This window comes from Camelus dromedarius, chromosome 2 (assembly GCF_036321535.1).
Source record: "Camelus dromedarius isolate mCamDro1 chromosome 2, mCamDro1.pat, whole genome shotgun sequence".
Classification (NCBI taxonomy): domain Eukaryota; kingdom Metazoa; phylum Chordata; class Mammalia; order Artiodactyla; family Camelidae; genus Camelus; species Camelus dromedarius.
In genome coordinates this window covers 7,130,962-7,152,701 of record NC_087437.1, presented here as the reverse complement: position 1 = coordinate 7,152,701, position 21,740 = coordinate 7,130,962, and the positions used below count along the sequence as shown (strand labels likewise).

The following is a 21,740-nucleotide window of genomic DNA, read 5'->3' as shown; positions in this document are numbered from 1 at the left end:
CATATGACTTTATAGGTGTTCAGGTTTATATAATATTGCTTTTTCCTATATTATATGCATCACCTTTGCAGATAACTAAGGCTATGTGTCTGCAAAAATATATGTCACTTACAGAATGTTCCCTAATGTTTTTCATTTTTCGGTATTGTGCAATAAATAATTAGTCTACTGACAGTGAGAATAAAGTGTCATCTCTTCCATGAAACCTTCTCTCTTCCTTTCTTTCTTTCTTTCTTTCTTTCTTTCTTTCTTTCTTTCTTTCTTTCTTTCTTTCTTTCTTTCTTTCTTTCTTTCTTTCTTTCTCTTTCTTTCTCTCTTTCTCTCTCTCTTTCTCTCTCTTTCTCTCTCTCTCTCTCTCTTTCTCTCTCTCTTTCTCTCTCCTCTCTTTCTCTCTCTCTTTCTTTCTTTCTTTCTTTCTTTCTTTCTTTCTTTCTTTCTTTCTTTCTTTCTTTCTTTCTTTCTTTCTTTCTTTCTTTCTTTCTCTCTCTCTCTCTCTCTCTCTCTCTCTCTCTCTCTCTCTCCCTTCCTTCTTTTCTTTCTTTAATTTTCTTTTCTTAAAACATCACTGACATACTGATATTTTTCTGAGAGTTAATGGTTACAAAGTTCAAAGTTGCACTTGAAATCCATCTCTCCCCTTACCCAGTATGTGACCTTGGGCAAGTCACTCATCTATTCTGACTTCAGATTTCCCCTCCAATGAGAAAAAATTAGAGGACAAGCTGACGGGGGAGGATACATAGTTAGTTGTTGGTTATTACCAAGATTTCACTTTGTTTTGTTTGAAGCTTATGCAAGTACTGCTTACATATTTTAAATAATTAATTAGCCAACTGCATAACTAAATCAAATGGAGCCATACAAAGACCAATTATAAGAATGTATAATGAACTAAGGATTTTGATTTATCCAGTTCTGTGTCCCTGAGCCCTAACATAACAAACCAATGCAAAATGATGCCAGATAACCAAGTTAAATAGGTGACCTGCCTCCCTGGGACTCCTGAAGAATCAGTGGCTTAGAAAGTGAATTCACTAAACAGAGTTGCCATGTCTACTATTTATAGTAGATGTATTAAGAATCCGTTTCCTATCCTGGCTTTAAAGAGATCAGCTGAGCACAAAGGTAGTGACTTTAAATTTTCCAGCTCAGTTCAGAAATGCATCCTCCACTATAAAACAAACATTATTTGGAGGCTTCAATTTACCATCAGGAACAGAAATAGAAGGTATGGTGTTAATTGAAGTATCTGACTTGTCATTTTATGAATATTTTAGTTCCATTATAAATTACTCACTTGTTCAGATATGTCAGCTTTCTTCCCCCCACCCTTCCAAGCCCTAGAACATCTCTAGTCTAGTAAATAATTAAAGGGTTATCAGAAAAAGTCAAAAGGAATTTGACATCAGAATATCTCATGATGGATAGCATTGGAGTTAGCTGCAGATAACGTATCTCTTAATTAACTGGTGCCAAAGGGATTCCCTGCCAGGGCCTGGCAGTGAAGACTCAGTCTCGGTCCCCTCCCTACTAGTGATGCCATGGTGTGGTCAAAGCCACCATCTCATAATTCTCATGTGACAGAAGGGGCCTCAACAGAACTCTGTTTGGAAGGTCACATGTGGGTGTGACTGTGTGGGCTTCTGGCTTCTACCCTCCTGAGTTTTCAAGATGTGGTCCAAAGACCATGCCACTCATGAAAAGGTGCAGCTGTCAACCTTGTTAATCCCAATTTGCCACTCCAGCCCTCCCCTCCAGGCCAGCTGAGCTAAAACAAGCAAGCAAAACACTAAATAAAGAATCTTCCAGGTGTCAACAAAGGTGGCAAAAAACAAAGGAGGCAAAAAACAAAGGAGAGCAAAGACTGGAAAAATTCAACCAAATGGGAAAGAACCCTAAGAAAAAGCCAGCCAGCGATGGTTGAGAGACCTCAGCTGGAAACTTTTCTGTTCTCAGTTGTGAACATTCATAAATTAGTGTTCATAACATAAATTTTAAAAATAAAAATAAAAAAGCATTCAAATAAATAAAATAAAAAATACATTATTAATAAATAAATCTCCATTAATTAAAGCAAACTGTTGGAATGGACATGGTGTCAACTCTGATGTACAACTGCTATATACCACATACAGCTTGAATTATTTTACTAAAGATATTTCTTAATAACATGTCCATTGATTTGATTCTGATGCTATTGGAAAATAACATAGACAACAGTTGTACATCTATCAAATAAGCCCATGGTTTATCAAATGATTTAATAGTAGCATGTTTTCTGTGCAATATTATAAAGAATACAGTGAAAACAATAGTATAGATGAGAATTTTTTAAAATCTGTCAATAACCAGTATAAAAAGACAAACCACACAGTATATATTGTCCTGTCTCGTGGAAACCCCCCTGAGAATACACTGAATTATAGTCAGAACTATTTATTAAACATGTAGCACTTCCTCTATGCAACCAGTCATGCTTTTGAATTAAGTCTTTTTTTTTCCAGCTCAATAACATACACTCAATAAAAAAAAAAATCAGAAAATCTTAATCCGTGGACAGGTTGATTTGAGCCAAAATTTGGAGTGTCTTATACCCGGCTACTTTCATGTTAAGGTTTCACCTTTTGCTGCAAGAAGAAAGAAGTTGTACTTCCTTCAGAATTTATATGCTATTATTTCTAATGGCAATTTCAGTTTTCTCTTTAATTTTTTTTCTTTTTTATCTTGTATTTAATGTTCGACTTTTCACTTTTTTTTCCACAAGTCATGTAAGTCTTTTTCCAGCTATGTTGAGATGTTATTGGCCTACAATGTATGTAAGTTTAAGGTGTACAATGTGGTGATTTGATACATATCTATGTTGCAAAATGATTAGCACAATAAGGTTAGTTAAGACTTCTATCCTCTCACATAATTACCATTTTGTGTGTGTGGTGATAACATTTAAAATCTACTCTCTTAATTTTCAAGTATATAATACAATATAATTAACTATAGTCACCACGTGCATATAGTACAATATTGTTAACTATAATCCCCACGTGATGCATTAGATCCCCAGAGCGTATTCACTTTCTAGCTGGGAGTTGTCCCCTTTGACGAATATCTCCTCCTTTCCCCTACCGTCCACTCCTGGCAACCATCATTCTACTCTGTTTCTGTGAGTTTGGCTTTTTTAGATCCCCATGGAAGTGAGAGCATCCAATGTTGGTCTTTCTGTCTGGCTCATTTCACCTAGTATAACGCCCTCAAATTCCATCCATGTTGTTGCTGAAGGCAGGATTCCTTCACTGTAATGGCTGAGGAGTATTTCATTGTACGCATATCCTGCCATTTCTTCATCCACTCATCTGTTGGTGGACACTTACTACTTTCCACTTTCTGGTGGGATTCAGTGACAGAAAGAATCGACTGACAAGAAGTTTGAGTAACAAGAGGAATCTGAGTCTGCACCAATACCCCGGGGGAAACAGGTTAACAGCATCTGTATCCACCCTGAGTGGACTTAGCCAGGACTGCTCCTTGTCTGTCTATGAAGTCCTAGAAGACAAGTTCCATGGAAGCCTTAACATACTGCCGTCTCTGCAGCCACATTCCATCAAACAAGGAGCAAAGAGCGTTAATGCTCTTTTCCCCTGTGCTTGGTCTAATTAGGCAGTGTTTCTCCAAATAATAAATGCTCATAAAAATAAGAAATAAATTAGATAGGAAGGTTGTTACTGCCCTGTGGCCTAGAAATCGGATGGTTTCACATATGTTTCCAATAGAATCTTTGATTAAGATGCCTTTTCTATCAATGTGTCTTAGCAATTACCTGTATTGATGATGGGCCACTATTTTCCTGGCAAGGTAACAGAGAATCTCACAGGGGTGTCTAACCAAGTCACTTCTAGAATACTCTCTGCCTTTTGAATTTTTTTCTGGGACAAATTTACCTAAAGGATTTGGTGCTTATCAAGTCCTTTCTTAAATAAGAGTGAATTGGAGCATGCACTTGATAAATATTTAAGGATAAATTTGGCTGGACTAGAGAGACTTCTATTCCTTAAGAACTCAGTGGGGTCATTCATTCACTCACTAATTCATTCATTCAGCAGATATACATGAGTGGCCTGGTAAACATCAGTCACGGTGCTCTTATGTGGTTGGTGATGAGTAAGACGGTTTGTCTGCCAATGTTGGACTTTGATGTTAAAATGGTGAATATGAAACTGCTTGCTTGGGACCCCTGCTGCAACTAAAATATAATGATATTAAAAACGTTTTCAGTGGACACACTAAGCAGTTTAGGGTCTGGCTGAGTCACTATGGCAGGAGAAAAAGGGTCTAGCTGAGGTCTACAAAGCAGGGTTGAGCCTGAAGGACAGGAGATGTTGGTGTCCTTTGGGAGTACCCACAGCACCAAGGGTGCCCAAAGACTCAGAAAGAGGGGGACCACTATGCTCTGACTGTACCAAGATGGAGGAGAGAACCCAACGCCTACCAGGGGCATCCTTCAGCACTAGAGTCCAGCAGGGATGGAACCAGCCACACCTCAGACATCATCACCCCAGAAAAAGCATAAGATGGCCAAACAAAGCCCTGAGCATCTACCATGAGGGATAGCAATTCCCTTTCCTCCACCCAGCTCTTGGAAGGAAAATGGCTTGGAGTCTGAAGACTGGAGAACAGTTTGGAAAAAAAAAATCCTCTCCATTAGACCAGGTTACTTAAAGACAAAGTCCAGATTAAGGATTCGTTAAAGGTAACCTCCTAAAATTGATATTTGGTAAGTGGGGGCTCATGAGAAAGCTCTAATAAGTAATAGGGAAATGTTAAAAACTGAACTTCTTTTGCACACAAGATGAAAGTCAATGTGAGCGTTCAGGGGCGCTGAACTTCCTTTGCCTTTTGTGTCCCCAGCAGTTGTAAAAACAGGTCTCTATAGCCTGACAATGGAGGGGTACCAGAATGCAGGAAGTCCCACACCCAGTGCTTTGGAGGCAGCCAAATAGGGGATTCTCCCTCTACTTAAGCTCGAAACCTCTTCCACAACTGATTTATGCTATTTTTTTTAATGTGCGCACACTTTGAAGGTTGCTGCCTGTGAAGAATTGACTAAACATGTTTTTAAATATTGTCTCTTGCCCACCTTCACACCAGCACCCATGGGACTATCGAATCTTTTCTTCTGACATTTGAAAGCATTAAAACAGCTCCAGGGCTGAAGGAAACATTTTCTCTGTAATCTTGGAAAAGTTTCGTTGCCAAGGAGACAGAGGCCTTAGTGACCAGGTAAGAAGGCTTCTGTAGTATATTCATTCTGTTATCCAGGGAAAGGACTAAAAAAGCAACGGGTGATTAGTGGGAAGAAACACGGATTTCCCAGCATCTTACACCTAAAGTCTTTTTTATTATATAATTAGAGGAAACCCCAACTTTTTTTTGTAAAAAATGGTACTGTTTTTTGAAAAGATTGTAATTTAAGCTCCGCACCACTTTGACTCATGATCATCAGGTTGAAATACATATGACATCCTCAGAACAGCTACTTTCCAGAAGAAGAAAGGGTCCGAGGAGGAAGTTTTATGTTACAGGATAAATGACAGCCACCCAACAAGACACTCTCCTTTCAAGGAAGGACATAAAAATCATCTCTCTGCGGTGTAGCCAGGAAAGACGTGAGGAGAACCCAGTTCTGAGACAGAAAGAAAAAGAGGCTGATGCATGGACAGAACAGAAATATGAGAACAGTTCAAGGTTTTGTAAGCACATCCATCGAATCTTGCTTGTAGATACTGAGTGGCTTCTAATCATTTGTGTTCTTTTTATTCTATCATCAAATTGTTGGTTAGAGTGTGTGAAAGTACCTGAAATCCCCCAAGAATGCACCACAAGCTGTTTCCCCTGGACCTCTTTTTGGTATTAGAGAGAGAAAAACAAAAAGATTGCAAAGGAGCTGAGAAAAGATTAACTATCAGGCAACATTCTCAAGGAGCCTAAAATTTATGCATACTTTAATATGGGATGAACAAAAACAGATCTTTTATCTAATGAATTCTAACAGGAGGTAATGAAATAGACATAATCTTGCACATTCTAACAGGTTGTTTCCCAAATCACCATTCACAGGGCTCTGTTGATTTACCCTCTATACTGAACTTGGCACATCAGATTTTTGAAGGCAGAAAAGACCCCTCATCTTCTCCAACCTGTGTGAAATGCGCTCTCCCAATCTAGTGAGTCATCTGAATTCAAGGAAACCAAAATTCCAAACTCACAAGAAAGGAGAATTCGACCTCCTGGCCACACATTTATCGAACAGGAGCCAGAAATGGTTGTATTTGTAGCAGATGAACTTTTATCCATTTCTTTTCTTTTGACTCCAATCTTCTTAGGTGATTAGCCAAAAAGAATCTAATCTAATAAATCAGCTCATGAGAAGATTTGAAGTCATGCAACTATACTTATCAGAAGAAAATGAATTATACAATTTGGACAAAACTTACTGCATACTAATTTTAGTCTCTTTTTAAGACAAAACTTCTGCCAGAATTTATAGGCCTGCCATTATTTTTAAAACAAACTGTTAAGCAGTAGAATATGTGGTTGATATGATATATATTTTCTTATCTGTATTTCTCTCATCATTAGTTCAGTAGAGTTTCAAAAGTCATGGGTTTGGGGTTCCAAGGCTGGAGTTGATTTTCCTGAAAAATCTGTGCTCACAAGGGAATTATGAGGACAGTGGACACAAGGAAATCCCTGCATTTTTTCTAGCAAGAACTGATGAAACAGCAGTAGGAAATATAGTTAGAAACATAGTGGACACTCTCCAGAATATATAAACAGCTCATACAACTTAATAGCAAAAAAAACAAACAACTCAATCCAAAAATAGGCAGAAGACCTAAACAAGCAATTCTCCAGTGAATATATACGAATGGCCAATAGGCACATGAAAAAATGCTCAATATCATTAATTATCAGAGAAATGAAAATCAAAACTACAATGAGGTATCATCTCACACCAGTCAGAATGGCCATCATTCAAAAGTCCACAAATGATAAATGCTGGAAAGGATGAGGGGAAAAGGGAACCTTCCTACACTGTTGGTGGCAATGTAGTTTGGTACAGCCATTATGGAAAACAGTATGGAGATTCCTCAAAAAACTAAAAATAGACTTACCCTATGATCCAGCATTCTCACTCCTGGCATATATCCAGAGGGAATCTTAATTCAAAAAGACACCTGCACCCCAGTGTTCATAGCAGCACTATTTACAATGGCCAAGACATGGAAACAACCTAAATGTCTATCAACAGATGACTGAATAAAGAAGTTGTGGTATATTTATACAATGGAATACTACTCAGCCATAAAAAATAATAAACTAGTGCAATTTGCTGCAATATGGATGGACGTGGAGAATGTCATTCTAAGTGAAATAAGCCAGAAAGAGAAAGAAAAATACCCTATGAGATCACTTATATGTGGAATCTTAAAAAAAAAAAAGACAAATGAACTTATTTATAAAACAGAAACAGACTCACAGACATAGAAAACAAACCTATGGTTAGCAGAGGGAGAAAGGAGTGGGAAGAGATAAATTGGGATTTTGAGATTTGCAGATACTGATATATATAAAATAGATAACACGTTTATACTGTATAGCACAGGGAGCCACATTCAGTATCTTGTAGTAACTTGTGGTGAAAGAGAATATGAAAATGAATATATGTATGTTCACGTATAACTGAAGAATTGAGCTGTACATGAGAAATTGACACAACATTGTAAACTGACTGTACTTCAATAAACACATATTAAAATAAATAAATAATAAAAGAAGCATTGTATACACAATAAATAAACAATAAATAGCAAGTAATTGATACACATATATAAAAACAAAACAATTTTTCCACCACATGATTTTAGCTATTATACGCAAGATTGTTTTGAAAACTTTAAATTGGATTAATTTTTTTAAAAATTGTACCCTATATCATGAATCTGGAAACATATCCATATGCTTTTTCCATGGACCTATAAGTTGCTAATGGTGTTTTCAGAAGGATCTAGGTTATGAAAACAAGTATGTTTATTCCAGTTCCCATGGTTAAAGGGCCACCCAAAGAAAGCAAAATGACCCATAAGAGGCCATGGAATGACTAAAACAATGACAACATTTTATACTTTGTATTAGGAATTAATACAGAGTAATATTTTCCCAATGTTTTCCCAATGGAATCATTCCAGAAGGATGCTATTCAGGTAAAAATTCGGGATAAATTCAGTACCTGAAATGGTTTTAATACTTTGACTGTCTGTCCTCCCCTCTCTATTGAGGGCTCTGTGACCATTAGAATTTAGACATTTTTTGGCCAAGATGCTGGCCCAGTATTAGTGCTCACATAAGAAGCCAGGATTCCTTCTTATGCGACATTCCATTTCCCTCATATAGATCAGAATTTTTCAATTAAACTCCTATTTAATTTTTCTCTTCCCCTTAGAATACTAAACGGGATATTGTTTTCTGATTCTTCTTAATTGTTCTCCTTTTTCTGATCCAAATCAATTGAAACATCATAACAGCTTCAAAATTAATTACACAATTTCCCCTCTGCTCGGATAGATATGTACACATCTCAGAATGCGATGACTGCGTTCACATTACTAATTACTCACAGAAACCTCTGATAGCTGTGTGTTTGCCCTGGCCCAAGTGAACAGCCCACGTTTAGCTGGGAGGAGTTGCTTTGTTTAAAAAAATAATAATAAAGCACAATGGAAAGGCATTGATGATTTTGTTTTTTGGTGACTGAACAGGATCTACTCAGCCTTTTACCTTACTAGCTCAATTTGTGCTTTAAAAAAAAATCTACTTTGCATAAAAGAGGCCAAACTTTTGACTCTAGAGAGCAATCTGTGTCTGGAGGGGAGAGCTGAACAGTTTCCATCCAGTGGGAAGAAAGTCGTCGCTTTCAACAGTCTTAAAATCTATAATAAGGAAAATCTAGAGTCACCAGAAGTTACTCCAAAAACCCCCTTTTTTTCAGTTTTCCCCCCATATGAACTACAAAATCCATGAAAAGTGAACTTTAAAGAGAAAAGATTTTAGAGCATTTGAATCAATTTGACATTTTTTGTGGATTTACTGAAGAATGAGACAGAACATGGTTATCATACTAACAAACGAGAAAGGATATCTTGAGAAGTATTTTGAAGACAAAAAGTCATTCTTTTTCATTGCCCCTAAAGTAAGCATCACAGGGCTGCCTCATTAGGCTGGACAGGTTGGACCCCACACATGTCCACTGGAAACCACTTACAACGGTCTACACGCCCAAGTCACCATGCTCAACATGGTGCCCAGGTATTTGTCAGATATTTTTCTGAATGAAATTTTGGAGTGTTTTCTTAATCTTTTTTTTTTTTCATGGGCCCTTTAAGATTGTATTATTTTCCTCAAAGGGGAAAAAAATTACTCTTTGTAGCCCCTATGCCATCTAGTCCTTGGTACTCTATAAATATTTGAAAGAATAAATGAATGAACAAAAAAGCTACCTTATCTTTGGTTTTCCCCTTTTTAACATTTTCCCCTGATCCTGCAATCATTTTCTAACAAAACACCTGAACATAAAATGGAGTGAGAGAAAGTAATGAAATTTGAAGACATTTTTGCAAGATGCAATGTTGTCTTCATTTGGAAATCTGAATTATCTTTCTCAGTTGTCAATCATTTTGGGGGTGGAGGGGAAGAAGAGTCTTTGGCCAACAGGAGCACGTGGTATTGATCAGTTGTGGACTAATTATAAATTTAGTTAAGTCCCAAAGATCTCCCAAGCCAACTGGAATGGTTATTTTAGTCTTCAAAAAATCCCTACCCCACTATCACCTTATGCTCAAACCAGAAGCTCTATAATGTTCCTCTGGTGCTATCAGCTCATTAACGCCTAATTTTCCAATAACTGAGACATCATTTTTCCAATTCCAATCAAAATGAGACTTTTAAGTGTAAATATACTTTGAAAAAGCAACAATGATTTCTATTTATCCATAATCTAATATCCAATAGCTGATAGTAGATTATTCCCTAAGAATCTTGCATAAAAGAGAGAAGGGAGGGAAAATAAGGCAATAGGTGCCTAATCTGAGGGGATAGATAAAAAGAAGGAAGGAGAGGAAGGGTAGAACTCAAGTGGTAGAACGCATGCTTAGCTTGCACAAGGTCCTGGGTTCAATCCCTAGTACCTCCTCTAAAAATAAATAAAATAAATTACCTCCCCCTGCCCCAACCCCCTCAAAAAGAAGGTAAGAAAATTCAGGGGGAAAAAATGAGTCCAGAACATTAAAAATAGATTTTCTTTGCATACTTTATATTTTGCATGCCTTCAGTCTTTGTATCACAGAATGAACTCAAACCTGAACTAAGGCCATACACACACAAAGAAAAAAATAAAATCAACAAGTTTAATTAGAAGTGAAACACTGGTATTCTACTTCTGCCAAGTATTTGGGTGGTTTCCCATAGTACGCAGCTGTACTGTTGCTATGAAATTGCCAAGTGTGGAAGGAGACCACCATTACCCATCCCACAATAATACACTCCTGTACAATTCTCTACAAAATGGGTACAGACATCCTTTGAGGGTGAAGAGCTTCTAGTTCTTCATCAGACCTACAAACACATTCCTCAGTCTCCAAAATAAACAACTGTGCTCACTCCTGAAATGCACTGATCAGACAAGGAAAAGAATTCATTAATAATTATCAGAGAAATGCAAATCAAAACTACAATGAGGTATTACCTCACACCTGTCAGAATGGCCAACATTCAAAAGTCCACGCTGGAGAGGGTGTGGAGAAAAGAGAACCCTCCTACACCATTGGTGGGAATGTAGTTTGGTGCAGCCACTATGGAAAACTTAAAAAACCAAAAATAGACTTACCATATGATCCAGCAATCCCATTCCTGGACATATATCTAGAGGGAACTCTAATTCAAAAAAATAGATTCACCCCAATGTTCACAGCAGCACTATTTACAATAGCCAAGACATGGAAACAACCTAAAAGTCCATCGACAGATGACTGGATAAAGAAGTTGTGGTGTATTTATACAATAGAATACTACTCAGCCATAAAAAAAACAAAATAAAATAATGCCATTTGCTGCAACATGGATGGACCTGGAGATCATTATTGTAAGTGAAGTAAGACAGAAAGAGAAAGAAAAATACCATATGATATCACTCATATGTGGAATCTTAAAAAAAGACACAAATTAACTTATTTACAAAACAGAAACAGACTCAGATGTAGAAAAAAATCTTATGGTTACCAGGGGGTAAAGGGGATGGGAAGGGATGAATTGGGAGTTTGAGATTTACAGATGCCAACCTCTATGTATAAAATAGGTAAACAACAAGTTTATACTGTATAGTACAGGGAACTATATTTAAAATCTTATAGTAACCTATAATGAAAAAGAATATGAAAATGAATATATGTATGCACATGTATGACTGAAACATGATGCTGTGCATGAGAAATTGACACAACATTGTAAACTGACTATAATTCAATTTAAAAAAATACTAGCCCAATAGGTTGTGCATTAAACATGGTTCATAAGCCTGGGATAGAAAATCTATTTGTAACAACTGATGGCTGAGTTATAAAACTTTGTTTTTGTCGTTGTCTTAAACTTATATTTTGGACAATAATTGAGGAAAGTCAACAAAAAAAGAGTAACTTAAAGCTTTCACCTACTCAAAAGGACTTTAACCTATATATAGTTTTCCATCTATATGTACTTTAGATGACCATGTTATCATTCGTGCTGCAAACAACAAGGGCTCAATATTTGCCAAAACCTCTGATTATTCCTCTGAGCCATACAATCTGAAGAATGTATGATTTGAATAGATATCCTATTAGGAGAGTCTCCTGATTTCTTCTATTCAAAGTGTGGTCTATGAACCAGCAACCTTGGCACCACCTGGGAGCTTGTTAAAAAAGCAGATTCCTTGGGCGACACCCCATTGTTGGCCAATCTAGCTTTTATCAAGAAAGATGAAGAGGAACAGTTAGAAAGCAAAGTTGTACACAAAAGGGAGTTGAAAGGAACAGCTATTGGGAAGGGAACACACAAAGGCCAAGTCTCACCCCAGCTAGACTTTTGGCCGCTCGAAGTAACTGATGAGGGCCACAGGAGAAATCTGAAAACCCCCCTTAGGGTGGCCAGCTTTAGAGAAGTCTATCCCAGGAACCCAAGGAAGATAAATATCCAGGAAAAAAAGGAAAAAGGAAAAAATTTAAGTGCTCTGATGCAAGCAAAAAGGATTTTCTTTAGGAGATTCATGGGCCATAATAGGTGCTCAGTAAATAGTCTCTAATGCTCCTTTAGCCAACAATAATGTCATACTTCCTGAAAGAAAAGAGAGTAATAAAAATGAGTTTTCAACTTTTTTAAAATTTTTGTTTTTGTTTTATTTTGGGGGGGATTAGGATTGGTTGGTTGGTTGGTTGGTTGATTGATTGATTGATTGATTCACTTATTTTTTTTAATTAAATGGAGGTACTGGGGATAGAACCCAGGACCTCGTGCATGCTAAGCTGGCACTCTACTACTGAGCTACACTGTCCCCACTAATTTCCAACTATTAAGTGTCTCCTATGTTCCAAACACTGTACTGGACATTTTAAATTCTTTTTAAAAATTACATCTATTTGTAAGAAGTGGCCACATCCAGCGTTCTTGCCTGTTTGAACTCCCCTGCACTGCCTGCTGTATTCCTTTGGCAGGCATGGGCAGGCCAGCCCCTCTATGGGGCACCTACATCTTCCATGTTTGTATAATTCCTTATCCAGAACGCTCTCCACTTCTAGTGCCGATTGTGTGTATGAAAATAAAATAGCAAATGTGCTGAGAGGCGTGCACACTAGAAAATGATACCTGTAATATCAAGCACTTTCAAAAGTGTATAGTATTTGCATTAGGTCATCAAATAAATACCTTCCCCACTGTGGAAGACAGTTTTTGTTCTCAGCTCTCCCCTCACGAATTTCATCTCTCACAAGTGAAGATATCCTTATCTCTCCTAAGCCCTTCTTACACAATTTTCTACTTGCATCTGTTACTATTCATGGGGGAAAATGTCACTCTCTATGAGCAGAGATAAATCTCGAGCAAACTATATTACAAATGCGTTTGTCTACGGGACTGTTCCCTTTAAACACGGTGGGCGCAAGCCTCCAAATTCCTTCACTGTTTATGGGTCCAAAACTTGGCTTCCTTCTGGAATCTGGATGCTCAAAACTGCAAATTAAAAGGCATGCTCTGAGTCTAGCTGGATGTCTTCCACCACGCTACGTTAAAGAATGTATTAAAGAGAGGGGAAAGGCAGGTGTTACATTTTTAACTGACAGCTGAACATTTCCTTGGCTTTGTGCCAAATGAAATAACATAATCCTAGTTGACTGGTACACTTTTCCCTGATCCCTTTAAATTCCTCTTTCTCGAATTCTTTATGACATTTAAATATCCTTAGAATTAATCAATGTTAAGACAATGAGACAGTTAGGGATGAAGACGGTGAGTAGCAATAATCGTGAAGAAGATGGCGAGCTTTCCCTGAGGATTTCAGATGTTCTTTGGTTTTACTTAGAGCATCATCAGTGATGATGACGTTTCTGTGAGAGATGTAATGAGACTCCCATTTTATAGATGAAGAAACTAAGGTTGAGAGAAATTAAATGACTTGCCCCAGGTCCCAGAGATAAGGAGAGGGGAGACCAGATTCACACTCAAGTCTGTCTGTTTTGCTCCAAAGCTGATACTCCTTTTACCTTGGTCCCCAGTAGTCATGGTGTCTAGGGTCCCTTTCCTTGTTCCTATATCTCTACAGAGTGCTACCTAAAACTTTTTCAGGTTTTCTTGCCGGGAAGAAACGCTGATGAGAATGCCACTAGGAAGGACTGTTTCCCACTCCGCAGCTCACAGGCTGTCTCCCACGTGGCTGGTGCTCAGTGTTCAATAATCACAGTTCAAACCCAGTAATGATCAAGCAGGAAGTGCCTCCTTCTTTATACTTTTTAATGACTTCATAAGGTTCTTTTTTGTTAATTGTTTAATCACAAATTTCAGTTATTGCTATTTACATGCTCTTTTTCAACTTTGAATACAGACTTATTTCTATTTTGCCAAGCTTTTGGAAACACCAAATTAGAAACAAGCCTATTGTCTTCCACACAATTTCTGCACAGTGCGGAATGAAAAATGCCACCAGAGTGCCTGCGTGCCTGACAGGGGAGAAGAAAGAAAGGGAAAGAATACAGTGTACATTGTCTGAAGAATGCCACCTTAGCTCAAGAGCTTCAAAGCTCCAAAGTCGTTTTTTCCACTATGGAAAATACCCCCCCCGCAGCATCGTCGGAATAGTACTTGCAGACAAACCAAGGAAGGTCGCTTCACACAGGTGAAAAATCCAGGAGAGGCAAAGGGGTCACTGAATGATGTAAACCTGGCAGGCTTTTTGTGCAGGTGGTGAGTGAGCGACTTGCTCTTTAAAGGAGGACACAGATTTTCTTCACTCCATCTCCAGCGGTAAAATTAGAGATGAAACCCCCCAAATTTCACCTTGCCCTGGAGAACTAAGAGGAGGTTAAGTACATGAGGTTTGAGCTCATTGTTGGCACTATTTTACGATAAACCACCTGGACAAACAGTACCACACTAAGCCTTAGATGGCCCCCCTGCTGGAAAATGTTTGAAACCGGAAATTCACCCTCAAGAAGCTGAAGTCTTGAACCGTCACCCAAACCGAGAAATAGATGTCCTTCTCACAAAGTTCTTCCGATGGTCTGTGAAATTCAAACATGAAGACAACAAATCATTCCGTCCCAGTGGCTACTCATCATACAAACTTTGTTACTCTTTACAAAGACCCACGTTCTCAGGGTATGCAAAGCCGTGAAGGAGAGCTTGGGGACATCCCACAGGAAGCCTTGAGTGTGCGTTGCCAAAGGTGAGTCCATTTGTTTCTGAGGATGGCTTTGTGCTCTTAAATCTAGCAACATCCAGTGAGCAAAGGAATTATTAGATGAGTAAGAAAGGAGTAAAAGCATGACTCAGAAGCTTACAGCTGGCCAGGCTCTCTGACAGATTTTATTCGGCTTACACAATGCTTCTTAACATTTTATACATATTTTTATATAAAAAGGTTTTTATATAAATAATGTTTATATATAATATGATATATTACATATAAAATATTGTGTTTATATATTAATTATATATAATGCTTTATATAAATAATGTTTATATATATATCAATATTATATATATTAACTGTCCAGGCCCTCTGACAGATTTTATTTGGCTTATACAATGCTTCTTAACATTATATATATATTTTTTAATATAAAAAATATAATGTTTTTATATATTTTTATATAATATATATAACCCTAACCCTTTTATATATGCTATATATATATATATATTTTTCCCCCACTGAAAAGTTGAAAAATTCTAAATAAAATCCAGATTCTTAGGCTTCCTTTAAATAACAGAAGATCTGGGGAAGTGAGCACGTAATTCCACAGGGCAGCACCCTCCCCCCTACCTTTTATAGAAAGAGCCTGTGTGTTCCTCAGTTTTTCACAACCGCCTGTTACACCCAACCTGGCTGATTCATCTCCACGATCTGCATTGCTCCTGTGAGTGTGAGCATTTACAACCTTTGCTGCAAGCCTTAGTAAGGAAACACAAGCAGTGTGTATCTGAAAACTTTTCTACCTAAAGGTTTTTTTTTTTTTAAGTTTTAGTGGAGGTACCAGGGATTAAACCCAAGGCCTCATGCATGCTAAGCATGCACTCTACCACTGAGCTCTGCCCTCCTCCCCACCACCTAAAGATTTCAGGGTACGTATTTGTATATATGAAAACAGTGATATACTTAAAAGCTCCCATGTTCAGAGTTAAATGGCATGGCTTTGATTCCACTTCTGCCTTTAATTAGCTCAGTGCTCTGCAGCAAATTATTTTAACCTCTTGGACTTGGATTTCTTCGTTAGCGAAACAAAGGTATTGGGTTACCTTTAGGGTCCACTGCTGGTCTAGAAAGCTGTGCCTCCTACGCGAAACCATAAGAACCAGGGGTCAACCCGAGGGCTAAGTTATCTCTTAGAATCCTAATGACACCTTGTGCATGCTGAGAGAATGTAAGATTCTAAGGGAAAGGAGTAGAGAAGTCGTGGTCCCTTTAGAATACCACCGAGAAATGAGAGATTCCATTCAGTCTTATCCAACCTTGTGCCAAAAAGAATTTAATATAAAAACAATTCTGTATGACATAGATCCATCTATTATTGGTTGACTTGTCCCCCCACCCGCACCCCCAAAAATGTATAAGTCCAACCTCTAGTGTCTCAGAATGATCTTATTTGGAAATTGGGTATTTACAGAAGTGATCAAGTTAAAGTCTAGGGGACCCTAATCCAGTATGACTGGTATTCTTACAAGAAGGGGAAAGTCAGACACAGACACACAGACAGATGTAAAGAAAGAGGGACACACCATCTACAAGCCAAGGAAGGTTAAGGCTGTTAGGACCTAGGAGAGAAACATGGGACAAATTTTCCCTCACAGCCCTCAGAAGGAACCAACCCTGCCTTGACCTTGGGCATTCAGCCTCCAGAACTATGGTGCAGGCAGACCTCAGATATACTGCAGCTGAGTTCCAGACCACTGCAATAAAGCAAGTTAACACCAATTTCTCTGAAAACACAGCATATAAAAGCTGTGTTTACACTATACTGTTAAGTTTATATAATGCATATAACATTCTATCTTTAAAATATTTGCATACCTTAATTTAAAAAAAATTTATTACTAAATAAATGCTAACCCTCATCTGAACCTTCCGTGAGTCACAATCTCTTTGCAGTAGTGACATTAAAGATCACAGATCACAGATTGCCATAAGAAATATAATAGCAATGAAAAAGTATGAAATAGTATGAGACAGTGACATGAAATGACAAAATGCTGTTGGGAAAATGACACCAGTAGACTTGTCCAATGCAGAGTTGCCACAAACCTTCAATTTATAAAAAATGTGTATCTGAAAGGAGCAATAAAGTGAACCCCAATGAAACGAGGTGTGCCTGTATTCTGCTAGAGCAACCCTAGCAAGCCAATATACCACCTTACATCCACTTACCACCCCCATCATTTAACAAAAGGCATAACTGTTCTTGAGGGTGGAGAAAAGACCCAAAACACAGAGAAAATAGCATCCAGTGACCTCTGCAGGGACATGATGCAGACCATCTTGGCTTTTTCAATTGTTAACCTCCAGGTTATAAACAAGGGCTAGTATGTAAAGGTTCTTACTAACTCTTCTGAATCTTGAAACTGTTTCTTAAACTGGATCCAAGACCAGATACATAATTTTCAGAAGCCAGAGCAAACTGAAAATGTATGGCCTCTTGTTAGAAAGTTATTAAGAATTCAAGATGGCGACAGAAGAGCATTAAGCCACCCGTGGAGCACTCTGTGATGACACACCCAGGACGCCGGCTGGTCCTGAGTACTCACATCTTCGCTCGCCTTTCTTTGTTGGGTAATTCTGGAACGTATCTTGTCTCTTTATAGAGCATTTTTGACTTGCTCACAGTTGGTCTAACAAAGTTTTGAAGTTTTCTAACAAATTATCATCTCTTTCCACTAGTACATTTATTTGCCAAATGTGCTGAATCCATTAGTGTCCCAGCCAGTGTGCTAGCTCTTAAAAAAGTCACATGGGACCTAGTTTGAAATCATGGATAATTTAAAGACAAAAATACCTGCAACCTAAATGTGTAATAAGTGAGATAGGGGAGACCAAAGCATTGCACTCCAAATATTCAAAGAGGAAGACTTTATTTCCAGATACACTGCTCTTAGAAGGGGCAATATTGGGTGGACCCTTAAAAGAATGGATTGGATTTGGTTAGGCATTTGTCCAGGTAGAAGAATTAGTATGTACAAAAGATCAGAGATGGCACACAAAGAAAGACATTTGAGGACTATGGGCATTTTGGTGTAAGTGGAAACATAATGGAGCCATTTGGGGGCAAACCCAGAAAAATGAGGTAGGAATAGATCAGGAGGCCTTTTCCTGTCTAGGAGGCTAATGGTGCAAGGGAGCTGAATGGATTATGTTGAGAAGCCAAAAATAAGCAGTGAAGATGAAATTAATTGAACTTCAAATTAATTTTATGCCTGACAATAGATGGCACCATCCTTGCAGATCTCCGTAAATCTATCCTACCAAACGTTGTTGAACACTAGTCACTATTTTATTTCCAAGGAAACAACAACAAAAAATCTTTATAGAAAATCTTGAGCCCTCCCAAACAGAACATCCCATCCTCTTTGGGTTCTTTTTATAAGTTGACACTGACATTTATACCAGGATGTATCACACTAGATTGCAATAGTTTGTTTACAAGTCCGTGTTCCCCACTAGGCTATGAGTGCCTCAAATTCAGAAACTGTGTCTTATAATCCTTTCTACTTCTGTATCTGGCAAAATGCCCAGGACATGGTGAGTGTTTAGTAAATATTTGTTAAATGACTAAACAGAGATTTCTGCTATATGTGGTTGCCTCCACCTAAACATTCTCCTTCTATCTACTCATAAATGGAGGGTATTATATAAGAAATTGGAACGAAAAGGCTCTCATCCAGCTCGAGCTGTGAACAATAGCAAACTGCTCTGCTCTCAAGTACATTCTGTTTCCCATACCCATGATGCTTTGCCCTCTGGTCTCATTTCATCATCCATCCTTCAGTGTCCTTGGCCTCATGGTCCCTGGTTGCCGAGTTACATGGTACCATTGTTTTTCTACACTTGGCAGTGAGCAGCCACCCCTATGGAGATGAAGATGAAGGACTCCCAGTAAGTGTAGCTCAATCAAGGACAGCCTTAGTGTAAGTAGAATATCCTCTTCCTGCACAAAAGGGCCCCCTGAGTTCAAGGAATTAACTTTGGAAAGTGGTAAAATTGAAAGGAAATAGGCAACAGAGAAAATCTGATCTTACCCGACCGCCTCAGGAGTTCCTCTGCCGGTTAACTCTCAAATGTCATCTGAATGTGTCCTCCTGCCATTCTGTCTCGTCTGTTCTTTTCGAGAGAGTGTCAGAGGGTGCCTTCACCCCAGGGCTCGCTTTAGGTGTGGAAGTAGGAAGAAAGCTGCTCTGCTGGATGGATTTGTTTCTTGGTATTGGAACGGGAGGCTCTGTGAGACACAGAGTGCCCCCTGTTTATTGTGATAAAAACTGCCTGCAATACAGGCTGTTAGGTAGGGAGTTTTTAGATGGTGTGATGTGAGATACTTACTGTGATATCCAGGGACCCAGTGGTGCTCCCACAGCTGCATCCTGGGCCACTTACAAGGGACAGTTTTAAATCACTTTGATTTTAAAGCAATTTGAAATCAGGGTGAACATCAGAACACAATTTTATCATTTAAAAAAAAAAAGTATGGTGTAGAAGCTGAGTTCAGCAGTCGAGGGAGGAAAAGAAACACATCTTTGCAAAGATAGCAAAGCATACTTGGGATGAAGAGGGGAGACTCAGGCTGGCTGGGTCTGGAGCCCAGCAAGGTGCTTACTTCCCAGGGGTCAGCCTCCCCATCAGTGGAACAAGACAATAAGAATGGCTACCCCACAGGCAGCTCAATGAAACAGCGCTCTTAACAAATTACTCGATGCTAAGCACATATTAATTACTCGAATTATTATCATAATTAGCATTGGTTGTGGAGTCTGGCTTCTTAAGTGGTTTGAATCCTACTTTGCTCTGTATCTACTAATCATACAGCCTTGGGCATAACCTCCTTACCTCAGCTTCCACATCTATAAAATTGGATAGAATATCCTTTTAGGTTTGGTGTACAAAATGAGTGGATATCTATGTAAAGTATTTGGCAGCGTGCCTGGTATATAGTAAGCACTCAATAAATGTAAACTATTATTATTATTACCATTGCTGCTAAGATTATTCACGGGGCAGGATCAATATTCTCTGGGAAAAAGATAAAATAACCCATTGTAGCCATTTTGAAGATTTTTCTGAGGACCAAGAAGCAAAAAGCTGACAATTAGATGATACTAAAGGTGCAAAACTTCAAAAAAAATTAATTCCTTTAAAAAAAACTATTTTTTGGAAATAATTTTGTATTTACAGAAGATGTGCAGAGTGCAGAGTTGCCTTATATATGCCTCACCCAGCTTCCCCTAACATTAGCTTATTACAGAACCACGGTCTGATGATCTAAAGTAAGAAATTAACATTGCTACAATACCATTAACTAAATGACAGGCTTTATTCAGATTTCACCAGTTCTCCACTAATGTCCTTTCTTCCATTCCAGGGTCCAATCCAGAATCCACATTGTACCAGACGTGTCTGCTTCATCTCCTCCAATCTGCGACGTTCCCTCAGTTTATCATTGTCTCTCATGACCCTGACGTTTCGAAAAATGCTGGTCAGATAATGTGTAGACTGTCCCTAAATTTGGGTTTGTCTTAAGTTTTCTCATGATCAGACTGAGATGATGAAATTCAGGGAAGAGCACCACAGAGGTGAGGTGCCTCCTCGGGGCATGACACGAGAAGGTACGTGGTACCAACAGGCTTTGTTACTGGTGATGTTAACTGTGATCACTTGGCTAAGAAAGCTTGCTGCCAGGTTTCTCCACTGTCTAGTTACTATTTTCCCCTTTTCCTCTCTATTAAGTAGAAATGAGTCACTATGTATGGCCCTTGCTGAAGGGGAGAAGAAAGGATCTCCACCTTGTGGTATCAAAGAATTCACGGCTGTATAATCACAAAATATGTATAATTAATACATGTTTTGAGGAGGGATCATTTGTGGTGATGCAAAGCTTTCTTCTTAAACTTTTGCCCACTGATTTTAGCATTCATCGCTATATCTTACCTGCAGCGACTTTTACTGTAATGTCCTAGTGGTAATTTTCTATGTCCCTCATTCTGTCTGTATTTATTCATTGGAATTTCTCTGAAAGCAAAAAGTGACCTCCTTTATTTATTTCTTTAAGTATGAACTCATCAGTGTGTATTTTACTCTTCGGGCTATAATTCAATACTATATTATTTTTGATGCTCAAATTGTTACAGCTTTGACCACTGGGAAAACTTTACAGTTGCTCGTTCCTGTATCCTTTTGACTTTTTTTTCCTCACTTTTTTACTTTTTGAAACCACAGGATGCTCTGGTCTCAGCTTATATGTTCCCTGCCTCAGCCTTTTCTTCAAGGAGATCTGATTCCTTTTATTGGAGAATGGTACTTAGAAACCAAGTTCTGGGTGTTAAAAAGGGGCGTCACTGCTACAAGGCCCTCCCTGGGAATGTATGTATGTATGTTGACCAGTGAATACACACACACACATGGATGCATCCTCATTTTTATCTCTAACTGTGTACATATTAAAATAAACATGAGTTCATACTGGTACCTCTGAATCTCATCTGGGACCACAAGGTTCATTCAAGGTTTCCCCCAATTATTTGTAAACTTCTTTTCCAGCAGTGAGAAACCTGGCGTTTGTTTACTGCAATATATGTATCATTTGTTCAATTGTAGTTTCAGGATCGCTAACTCATACCCTTACAAGAGACACATTTATCAACTAGGGTAAATAGTGCGTCTACAGTTTTGGTCTCCAGGCTGACAGCGT

General features: G+C 38.3%; 1 long non-coding RNA gene across 1 annotated transcript in view; it reads right to left on the bottom strand.

Annotated features, from left to right (window-relative positions):
• The window catches only part of LOC135318791 (uncharacterized), a 38,316-nt gene extending 19,017 nt beyond the window's left edge, over positions 1 to 19,299 (bottom strand). Inside the window, exon 1 of the long non-coding RNA XR_010377151.1 lies at positions 19,081 to 19,299. This is a non-coding gene — a long non-coding RNA (uncharacterized LOC135318791). The remainder of the gene's footprint in view (positions 1 to 19,080) is intronic.
• Between the last annotated feature and the right edge of the window lie 2,441 nt (positions 19,300 to 21,740).